This window comes from Numida meleagris, chromosome 11 (genome assembly GCF_002078875.1).
Source record: "Numida meleagris isolate 19003 breed g44 Domestic line chromosome 11, NumMel1.0, whole genome shotgun sequence".
NCBI lineage: Eukaryota > Metazoa > Chordata > Aves > Galliformes > Numididae > Numida > Numida meleagris.
This window is the reverse complement of record NC_034419.1, coordinates 1,145,427-1,157,433: the sequence shown is the minus strand read 5'-3', so window position 1 is coordinate 1,157,433 and position 12,007 is coordinate 1,145,427. Positions and strand designations below refer to the sequence as shown.

At 45.0% G+C, this 12,007-nt stretch overlaps 1 protein-coding gene across 3 annotated transcripts in view; it reads right to left on the bottom strand.

Moving 5' to 3' along the window:
* Positions 1-10,413, bottom strand: part of PRKCD (protein kinase C delta) — a 64,083-nt gene extending 53,670 nt beyond the window's left edge. For 2 of the 3 annotated variants that reach the window (XM_021409523.1, XM_021409526.1), the window contains exon 1: positions 10,004-10,142. The gene's annotated coding sequence lies outside the window, so the exon portion shown is untranslated. Of the gene's footprint in view, positions 1-10,003; positions 10,143-10,162 lie in introns of those variants that run through there. The other variant, XM_021409524.1, reaches the window with a different exon arrangement.

The window sequence follows — 12,007 nt, the reverse complement described above, 5'->3', positions numbered from 1 at the left end:
AACAAGGACTAAAGGGCAAAAGAAATAATACCCAAAGCACAGAGACACAAGCAGACCGGCCTTTTGAAGCTGCTTTTAACTTTCACTTATTAGGCAATAGCGTGCTCTTAGTGACTAAAACAAAATTAAATGCAGCATGACAAGCACACGTTCTTCCATTTTGGTCTGCCTGGGACACCTGCCTAGCGCAAGAACTCTCACTTACATGCATCTGACAGTGTTATTTGGGCTTTTAAGATAAGACCTAGATATGGCTGTCTCTCCTTTGAGGTGTTTGAATGCTCATACTACTGCCTCACAACAGTGACTGAAAAGCACGGAGTGCACAGCCCAGCTTGGAGGGCCCTAATTCAAAACAGAGCTGTACAGCCCCCACAGTTTGGGTAAAGCAAACAAACAGAACATCCCTCTACTGAGACTCACTCTGAAGTTTCTCTGGTACTAGATCAACTTACAGGAAAGCAGCACCAGAAGCATCAAGGAAATCAACTTACAGGAAGAAATGATCTAAACCATAATATAAGCAGAGAATTTTTAATCCTGACTAGAAATAATGCATAAATCCTTCCTTTGACAAACAAGCACTATCCAAGTATGCCTTCACTGCACGTGCGTGTGCATCAAAACCTCTTAAAATAATTTAGTGTATGCCATTTGCTCAGCAAATGACAGTCCAATAATTGACAGCTACCTAAATGCAAGGAACTGAAAAGAAGTCATTTTTGTTTCTACCAACCAACTTACATTACAGTCATAACAGATGCTTTTACAGTCTCGTAGGAAAAAAGAAAAAAGGTTATGTTCTATTGGACTGTCTGACAAAATGGAACACATGCTATGTCACGGCTTTCAAGGTATTGTAATGTAAGAAAAAAAAAAAGATTTCCATTTCAGGTCACTACAAGGAGTACTGCTGACAAGAAAGATCAGAGTTTGTGTACCAACTCCTTGATGCCCTCATAATTTCTCATCATTTATTTCATGTGCAGCAAAGGGACAAGGTTTTTTTTAATGGATATTTTTCCATTTAAAACTGTGAAATAATTTTACAAGTTAAACCTAACAATCAAGCTGAACTTTGCTCTAACAGCAGCAGCAGCAGAATTTGTATCCACTTAGGCGGATAATCTCTCTAAGTGTTTATAATGATTGTGTTTGCAGAAGCTTTATTTGACTGCATCAGTGTAAAATGTGATGAAGTAGAATGCCACATGAGCTTAGACAAGCCTCAGCTGTGATAAGCTGACTCCGTTTGGATTTGGCTAAGCTGCTGAAGCATACTGATAATAATGTTATCCAATTTAACTAGATATATTTTGGCCTAGGTACTTTAAATACCTACAGAAGGTCTTATTTTCTTCAAGGAGAAGATGGGGATTAATTGGTAACCACATAATCTACGACCACATATTGTAGAATATAAAACAGCAGTTCATTTCTAGGAAAAAAAAATAATCATGAAAATAAAATACTTCTCCTTTTGATACAGCATTAAGTATTTAACCAAAAGGTACAGCGCTGGGAAGTACTGGAAAAGCCCAACCACTGTTTTAATAGCTTAGGGAAATGATGCTCCATCATCCAAGAACAATTCTCAACCTGACTTCAGTTCTCAGCACTGACATACATACTCCTACAATTAAAAAAAAAAAACAGATTTAACCTAATCTCTACCATGTTCAGAAATGCAGTAATTTACACATTAGAATATATATTATTTCCATAAACATACAACATTTCACTTGCATTTCACTTATAACTATATATTCACTAAATGCACAATGCACTACTGTGTGCTTCAGTTAAGCAGTACTTTGAATCAAGTACATCATTTTGATAATATATACTTGAATAATATATGCTTGACCCTCATAGGGTTGGGTCAGAAGAACAAACATACGAAGCCAGCATTGCTGGGACTGCTATGTTGTCAACAGCTCTTGCAACACTACGAACACTTACTGTAACGTGATGATGGAGAGTATTTTCTTCTGGCTTGAGTTCAGTGAAAAACGGCAATGAGTGCTATTGCATTCAAAATCAAAATGCAGATCTGAGAAAATGAACATACCGCTGCAAAAAGTTATTGGCTTTCTGCTCAGAAACTAGGCTTACAAAGATTGGGCTCACAGTTATTAAGGAGTAAGAGAAGAAGGAAATAAGCAACAGAACAATACACACAGAGGAGATTTAAACTAAAAAGAGATCACAAGAGCTCCCTTGATTTGCTCTTTTCCCCAGCTCGGAGATGCAATAAAAAGGAAAGAATGTGACATAAGCAGAGACCAGTCAGCCATAAAAGGGTTGGCCTGTTCTGGCTTCACTCTGCATTCCTTCAATACATATCCATATAAAATTCTGAGCAAATAGACATTTCTCTTTGCCTCAACTGCCACCCACTGGAAAAGGAAAGCAACATTAATTCCAATTTGCAATACCCTAAAATAGGTCATAAAACCAGTCTGACAGATACTCTAGTACTGTCTGCACTGAAGTTCTGGGGTTGCCTCGAAAATCCTAGCAGCACTGCTAGGAATGGGAGAACTTGCAAATTAAACTGAAGCAGGAAACAGCAGCAAGCATGAGCAGCACTTCTTCTCCCTGCCCCGGCAGGCAGGCGTTTCAGTTCTAGTACCAAGGTTTCAGAAAGGAGATGGAGTTTGCAAGGCTGAAGCGAGAGGCAGTGGGGCTGGCAGCATCACTCTGACAAACGTGGTCCAACAAGGACGGGTGGCATCATGCAGCCCAGCAGCTCCCATCACTGCACTGTGCTGCTCCTGCTGCAGCCAGCTCCATCGCGCAATATACTCACACTGCTGCTCTTGCCTTACAACAGCAATCCACCAACTTCTGTGCCTAGATGGCAGGACCATTGCTGGTTCCCAGTGGCAGCAACAGCCCTGATTTCCCATGACGGATGGCTTCAGCAGGCTCATGGGGCGCCTGGTGGGAAGCAAGTTGGTGGGGCAGGTCCAGTACATTCACCTTCTAAGTAGCAAGAGAATCTGAGAAAGCTCACTGAAAAAAACAGTATGAACTCCAGGCTGCCACAGAGTATTATCATCCACTTCAAGTGAAGCTTAATTCTAATTTTTGGTGAATAAGTTTAGCCTAGCTGAAGTACTTAACTGGAATAGCAATAGCATAATATTTGCATGCAGAAGCATGCATGTCAGACGCAATGCCAGCAGTGTAACTGCATGCTGCGCCTTGAGGGTGACATCGAAAGTCACTCTCAAAGTGAAACAGGCTTTCCTGCAGACGTGATTCTGGTGAACCTGCAGGGAGGCTGTGATGGCACAGCTACAGAAGTCAGCAACCATGGCTGAGAACAGCAGGCAAGCCACCCTGCACGATGCAGACACATCCTGACTTCCTGGAGAAGAAATCAACCTCTGTTCAAATCTCTGAGACTGAGTAAGTGGGGACAATCAGATTTCCAGAGAACCTTCCACACTTTTCTTAAGTGTATATCCAGTGAAGCGAGTTTTGCTAACAGATGAGCTGAGAGGTACACAGTGATTCTAGATTCCCTTACTGTAAGGGCCTGAGGAAACTGGAGGAAAAGAAAACGAAAAGACTAAGGGCGTAATGCAAGTCCCATGGGGGTTAACAGGAGGATCTGCTAATTCTTTGGTCCAAATCCCACATTTCTGCAAAAAGGCCTGTAGGAAAAACATCTACCGGAAAAGAATTATTTAGTAATATTCCTTCTATCAATATCGAGGAACACAAGCAAATGTAATGTGAGAGAGTTCTTACAATTTCCTGACAGATCGATCCACTGTGGATATTTGCCCACGAATGCTGATGGCCACTGCAGCATTCCCGAGTTATTAGTAAGAATATCTGAGTTCACTGAAGGCCACAGGCATTGGCCAACATATGCACAAGGGAGCAGCTGTTGAGCAATTCACAGCTCAGCAAGGACACAGCATTAATGAACACGCACCCTGGATGTGAGAAAACAATCAGTGTTACCACTCAGTGAGCATAAGCAGCAGACTATTAAAAAAAAGAAAAATCTACCCGTATCAAAAGCATCTATTATAAATCTACTCCTTACATGCAGAAACAATTGTAGGATTAAAGGATTCGGATCCTATTGCAAGATTATTTATTGATTTAATCCGGAATGGGAACAGTTAATTATCAAAACCAGAAGTCCTAGCAGCACCTACTCGATGCAAGAGGACCATCTGTGCTCACTAACAGGGATGTACATTAAACACGGTTTTAAAAATAAGCAGGACTAAATCTTACCTTCACAAGAGCTTTCAGTAATATATTCTCACAAACAACTGCATTCCTTCGCAAGTGAAGTATCGAGTTCTGCAGTCCAAGAGGCACTAACAACATCAGTGAAGATACCAAATGCTGCTTCCTTTGGTCATTTAGTCATGCCAGCAAAATGTGAAGTCATCCAGAGACACTACAAAACGCACCATACAGACCTTGAGATAAGATCTACAGGGCAGTCAGTGTCTGCCATAAACAGGACAATCGATCGGAGTTACTGCACTGTGCCTGTTCACACTCGTTTTCCAGCAAAATACAACGTAACAAGCATTTAATGGCCCCTAAACTAGCGGCTGGCTGGATCACACTTTCTAAATTCTTCCCAATTTCTTACGCAGAAGGCTTTTTGAGGAGAATTTTCTTTTAAGGGAGAGTTACAGGATTCCTCCTTTGCTGAAAAAAAGAATCAAAATCAGCCCCCACTCAGAAAAGCACAGTTCACAGCAGCCACCAAACATGTTAGCAACAGCTTAGCTGCACTGCCTTTGTGCTCACTGGGGAATTTCCCAGAAAAAGGCACTCTGCAGAAGCCAAGCTTAACATTGAGACTGTCCGCTCACGTTTCAGATCAGCTTTTCAAATATCCACCTACATCTTCAAGAATCCAAATCTACAAATAAAATAAAAACATCCCTAACTCCATTACCTGAAGGGTAAACCTGACATGCAGCCAAGAATGCTTCTTCCCATAAGCTGTGTCTAATATTTAATATTAAAACATCACAGAAATTAGTACAAAGTAGCACTGACCAAATGCTTGGATTTCATGAATTCCTTAGACTGAGAAACCACAGCAAAGCCTGAACTGCACTTCTGAAAAGAAACTAGAGAATCTGAGGAAGAATTAAACGCACAAATGAGGATTTCAGTAGATTTCTAGTAAATAGGCTTTGATGAAGGGGGAAAAAAATAATTCAAATGCTCCAAAGGTAACTTGACATTTGAGTACTAAAGGCCATGCCATTTTCTCTCTTTGTCATCTCATCATTACAGAACTGCCGTCCAACAAAGCTGAGCTGACAGAGCTCTGGGCTGTTGGCCCCAGACGAGCAGCACTACGATCGGCTCAGGGATGGGGAACAGAGCTGGGGCTGAGGCTTACATTTACTGCAAATGTTTCAGGATATGCGGTATTTACAGCGAGTAGCTGGGTTTTAACCACGCCTATTAACACTCAAATCATAGACGAGACTGCAGAAGACTAAACACAATGAAAATCAGAGCAACTCATGCACAGATACATCGACCAAACAAGACCAGATTTCACTCGCACCTCTAAGGAAAAGTACGAGTAACAGCAGGATAAGAGTGCATGTTACATATCCATTTTCTTCTCCGAAGTGGGTAGCACCTTAGAATTCAAGATCCTGTTTCTGGGGAATACAAAGAGGCGCTGCTTTTTATTTTTTAGGTAGATCTGATAGACTGCATCAGGAAACAGCAAGCGCACATCTCCCTCCCTCAGAAGTCACCCATAAGCTTTTCCTGATAGAAAATTACATTCAACAGCCAAAAAAAATTAACAGGAAAAACCGAGAAGATATCCTAAGAATTACTGAGTAGTTTCATGCACTTTTTTTTTTTTTTCTGGAAAAATATCTTTCAAGAATTTATTTTATGGTTTGCCTCTTCGGTTTGCAGCTATTGATACACATCTGCCCCACATCACTTCCATCTCAGAATCAGAAACAGCCAAATCCACCATCATTCAGAAAACAGCAACAGCTAATTTAATACCTTCAAAATATGACTTACTGCATGGATGGCAGGGCGCCTTTCTGTCACTGAAAGGTTGACATACTGCTCCATTTACATACATTTTCATTAAAGAAAAAGGCAACTATAAAAAAAAAAGGAAAATCAGAAAGATGCAGCTATACACATGGTATTTCCATTGTGATAGTTCTAGTAGCAGAGTCTGGTCCAGATCAGAACAGAAATATATTTTACACCACTCTTGCCAAGGCCACATTTGTGATGCCCCCGGTACTGCTGTACCGGATCCCTCATTTCTTAACCCTTCCTGGCGACTTTGAGAATAGCAGCAGAATGCCGGAGCAGTGAGTACAATCCAGGCAGCCCTATGGAGTTAGCGGCTGCACGCTGCTTCCTACAGAGCAGGCTTTCGCAAGATTATTCAAAAATACCGTAGGAAGGTCATGAAGTAACTCTGGCTTGGAGAGGTAATGTCTCAGCAACAAAGCACAGAAACTCTCTTAAAGGCAGTTAAAAACAACTGCCTTTTAAATGAGAACCTACCACAAGTCACTTCAGTATTATTTCTACCAGGGCCACAGAGAGCTCTCACAGCTCATTTCTTCATTGTATCTTTGCAAAGCACAGTCAGGTGGATGCGGGGAGACTAATTTTCCTGTACTGCCCAAAGAGCTCTGAATGGGAACAGGCAGTTTTCCACCTTTCCCTGCACATTCCTTTGATTCCACGGACATCTCAACAGAATCAAATTCTGCACCAATGTCACGCAGGTAAAGAAAGATTCTGAGAAAGCTGAGTTTTGTTGCGGAGCAGAGAAGGCAGTTATAACAACAGCTGGAACACAAATGGATCTGATATTTATTAGACACCCTTCGGCCACAACCCGACAACCAGGATGACACTGTATGCAAGAATAACTCTAGAGTAAAAAATCCCATGGCCTTTCTCATCAGTGGATGATTAAATAAGGAATTAGGTTCCTAATGAAGCCAGTCAGCCCTCAGACTCTGCTGGTAAATCCCCTGTCATCTTTGTCATTCAGCTCTGACTCACGTGCAATAGCCATTTCAATCTCTAGCCTGTTCCTTCTTTCCTCCATTCGTTTTATGGTAGGTTAAATACGTACTACATATATTTAATGAAGGGGATGGCAGAGTATCGATACATGATGCATTTTGACTGCAGCACCAAGAGACACACCTGAGCTAGCCGTAGGGAACTTAAATACCTGAGTCAGTGAACCCAATACAGGCACATACCTCAGTGCCGGCTAACACCTGGAAAGTATTTACACTGTACAGCGCACACCGAGGCTCATGTTGCTGCAGCTTTGCTGTAGATGCTACTGCCACTCGCTGGACAGAAGCCCACTGTGGTGCACCCAGACATGCTGCGGTCCCAGCCCTGGTGGCAGAGCTGCTGAGGAGCGAGGGCTGGTGTAGGGGCTGCAGGAGCTGCAGCCAGAGCCGAGCAACGTGGCACGGGGCGGAGGAGCAAAGCAACAGGACGACATCAGAGGCCTTCCAACAGAAACCAGGATGGATGGCGAATTGTAACTAGTAGGCCCCGAAGTACTCAATTTGAGATGAACTTAAATTCTGATGACTGCAGCTTTTAGACGTTACAAGAAGTCTCAGAGACCTGAAAGCTTGTACACTTCTCCTAGGAAAGCAGTCATTTCAAGAAAAGATGTCATCTTTCCAGGTGTTACTGACATTTCCTTGAACTGTGTAGTACCAAATCATCAAGTTTTCTTTTAAAGACTCTTCTAAATGTTTCTCTTTAACCAAAGTAGCTACAAAACTTCAGAAGTTCTCTACTTCAGAAGTAATTCCTGTTAGTAATTAGTTTAAAAATAATTCCTTCTTTAAGCAGTACCTTTTCAACTAGCTGTGTGACCAGAAAGCTCCATTTGTTCCGTAACACTCTTACACAGTTCCATCCAATAAGAGCATTGTAACACATCTCTCATCAGACACATCTATACAGGATGGTCACAATTATGAAATACAGACGGAAAAAAGTTTGAGAATTGCTCAGAACAATCTGAGCATCTTCCTGATCATACAGACTCAGGGACACTGAATTACCTTACCACAGAGTCAGTAACCGCATATACATTACAGCCACCTAACAGTACAGGTTCTTATACTTCTGTGTCAGCCACTGAGTGGCAGCAATTCCTTTGTACCTATGTCTGAATTACGAGATGTAGGATGAAAATTTCCAAGTATTGCTAGCTTGTAATTTGTTTATCACACCTCTAAACTCTTTGAAGTTTAGCATCACATACAACCATACGAATAATGCCCACTGAAATACCTGTTCATGTGCCTTACTTCTTAAGTGAAGATTTTCAAAAGCTATACATTTTGTTCTGATAAGCATACTCCTTTAGAAATTTGCTATATTCAATTTTACAGAGACTGCTGAAAAACAGCAGACCATTTTACATTTACAGAAAGTACACGGATCAAAATTGAAATCGCCAGCATTTAAGCATTCCTTAACCTAAAGCACATAGCTGCATTTTAAAAACAGATTTCCATTATGAAACGCACAAACACACCCTAATCCATGCGTTGCACCCTCTTATGTTTCATTCTTTCCTCAAAATTCCCATAGCAGCACCTTGGGGTAACTGAAAACCAGCAGTCCAGCAATTAAATATAAACTCTAATTTTCGTAAAGCAGTCATTTTCAGGAACTAAAAGAAATCGGAAACGCTGCATATAGGCTCTTAGGATTATTGCTCAAAATCTCTTGTTCAGAAAGCTGTATCAGTTGCGTTAGGTTATAGTTCCCCATGTGATCGATACAACACCGCACAGCATTATCTGACAGAAGGGAAGGAGAGCGGGACAAGCTGCTTCCCGGCTTATCGCAGTGTTAATAGTCGGAGCGCGTGAGACAAGGCCAAGGTCCAAATGAGATTTGACAGAAGCTGGACACACAAGAGCACCCAGAATTTTGATGCAGACTATTCAGAGAGATGTTTGGAAGTTGCAGTCCTGACTTTAAACTCACCCTTAAGGCCAGGAACGGCGCAAGCATTGCTCACCCACACCTGCCTTCTGCATGAGTTCGGCTCTGCCTCTGCAGCTGCCCAGAGGTGGGAAGGGGGCACGGTGCGTCCGTACCACCACTGCCTACGCCGTACCTCCTGAGCAACCCGGAGTGAAGCAGCACACAGCCGGGACACCGGAGCCACGCATCCCTTACTGCAGTATTTCATACCCTAGTAAGAGCGGGGAATTCCCCAGCGATGAGCTGAAGATGTGTGCATGCCGGGCGTGCATCTTTCAGAAACCCAAGAGGAGTGGGCACTGCTGCTCCCCCACTCGCAGCCGCCCTCCTATTGTCTGCCAGCAGCCAGCTGGAAACCGACCGCGGGGAGGATGGGGCATTACCTGCCTCACACCCACTGCCACACACAGACAGAAACTGAGCATCGGCACGGACGGGTGGGAAGAAAAAAAAGAAAAGATAAAGAAAGAAAAAAGAAGAAGTTGGCGCTACCCGTCTCGGCGAGCCGGGGACGAGCAAACCCCGTGTCCCTTCCGAGAGGGGAGGGCACACCGAGCTCGTTACCGCCTCATCCTCTCACACGGGACGCGGCCCCGGGCCGGCCGCTGGCGGACCTGCCCCACTCGGGCCCGCGGTAGCGGAGGAGCCGTCCCAATCCCGGCACCGCCGGGGCTCGGCTCCCCGAACCGACCAAAGCGCACGGGCCCGAGCTCGGCCCGCGCCGCAGCCCCCAGCCCCAACAGAGAGGCGCTCCGAGGCGGAGCCCCGCCGCCGCCGCGGCGTCCCCTTTCCCCCAGCCTGCCCTCCCGTCGCGGCGGGCCCGGCCCGCAGCCCCTGTCCCCGCCGGGAGCCCCACGGAAGCCGGATCCCGTCTCGCTTCCTCATTCACCCCGCGCCAGGCGGGGCAGGGACCGCCGAGCGGAGGGTGCCGCCGCACTGGGGGCCAGGTGCCAACACTCACCGCTCCCACGGGACCGCCACCGAGCTCCGGGCGCTATCCCAGAAGAGAGCGAGACAGAAACTGAGCAAGAGAGCAGCGCCCGCCGCCGTGGCCCGGCCCGGCCCGGCGCTCCCCGCCCCGCGCTCCGCCCACGGGGCGCAGCTGTGGCCGCGCACTCACCTGCGGCCGCCGTGCTGCGCTCCGCCCCGGAGGTGCTGAGAGCCGGCTGGCTGCGCCCCGCTCCTCAGCCCTGCCTTCCCGGTCCCGCTCGGCTTGCTTCAGCCCCCGCCCGTCGGGCAGCCCGCTGCCTCAACCGCGCCCAGAGCGGAGCTGCTAACGCTGGGCCGTGCCTGAGACTAGGAAAGGGTTTTCCTTGGCCCGGGCGTGAGGCGCATGTGGGGCTGAGGGGCCGGAGCCTGGCTGCTGCGTGCCCCTGCCCTGTGGGGAGTGGCTTTCAAGTTTCCTCACCGCTTTGCCGCACTTCCTCTTCCAGGCTCTTACTTAAATTAATATTTTGGTGGCTTAAGATCTGTGGGTGTTGTTAGAGTGACAGGGCTGAAGCTGGGTGGGCCGCAGGTCTGCACGCCCCGTGCAGGCTCCCTCAGTGTTCCCTAGGTGGTGGGCCTGCGTGGGCCTTGGGTCTTCAGAAGTGATATCGGGGGTGCGTGCACATGGGGTGGTTTAGGATTGGGTTGTGGCACAGTAACGTGTGGAGCACAAGTAGGAGAGAACATAGAACCACAGGATACCCCGAGTTGGAAGGGACCCGTGCGGATCATGGAGTCTAACTCCTGGCTCCACACAAGACCCTCCAAAAATCAGGCCGTACGTCTGAGTGCGTTGTACAGATGATTCTTGAACTCCAGCAGCTCAGTGCCATGACCACAGGGGAGCCCGTTCCATGCCCACCACCCTCTGGTGCAGAACTTTTTCTTGATATCCAGCCTGAACCTCTTCTGCCCAAAGCAGACTTTTGTCATCGTTTTCTAACCCATACTGGTAATCTTATTACTAAGTCAAGTGTAATTACTCTTGCATATTCATTTTAAGTGATGTCATTCTGATCTAGCAGAAAGCAGTGATGAAGTTCTCAACTTTTTTGTGGTACGATAGTAACGACGAGTGTTTTTCCAGGCAGGTGCCGGAGCGCTGCCAAAGGCTGCAACTGACCGTCATAAGGCTGCAGTCATCTTTGGAAAGCCAGGCCCCACCTGCATGGCGTCCAGCTTCTTCCCTGAAGGTTTCTCTTCATACTCATGAGGTGATGTGGGAGTTCCTCAGTTTTCTGACATCAACTCTGAGTGGCTATAATCAGTAGATAAATCAGCTTTCTTGACGTATTCATTTATTTTAATATATGCAGAGTTTAAAGTAAATTACTTTAAAAGGAAAATACCACTAGCTGGGAGTTCTAATAGATGATAATCTTTTCGTGTGAAAGCAACGTAGCAGAGGAGTCTTGGTCACTTTCTTTTTACTTTTGCTGCAACTGAACTATACGTTACTTTGTACTTTTCTTAGACCTGTTTAAGTGGTTGGATTTTTATTTGAATTTTGTTTTTAGCCTGAAAATATGAATAATTTTTGCATGCTTTGGCACAGAACATAATTGAATTAACTCTAATGTAACAAAACATGCACGAGGACACCAATTTTAAAATTACACACATTGCTTCTGAAATTTGAGGAACTTGATATGCATGAGCAACTGATGAATCTTGAGTTTATGAGAGCAAAACTAGAACTACTTTGAATGAGGAGGAGAAAGCTGGAACTAATTCTGGCGGAGTGATTTTCCTCATTTAATGCTTGCATTTTCTATTTTTCCAGACTTCATTGGAATTCATTTAATGTCACGTTCTTAACGTTGCAGCAAGCCATTTGTTAATGACTATTATGTTTCAGTCATTTAGAGTATCATTTAGCCAAAGGCTTTCTGAAACAGATAGTCCTTCCTGTTTTGGACTGTGAATACTGCGTAAGGCCTAAAGAAGTTTGCCTCTTCTGCCTTTTTGTTAGTCTGTC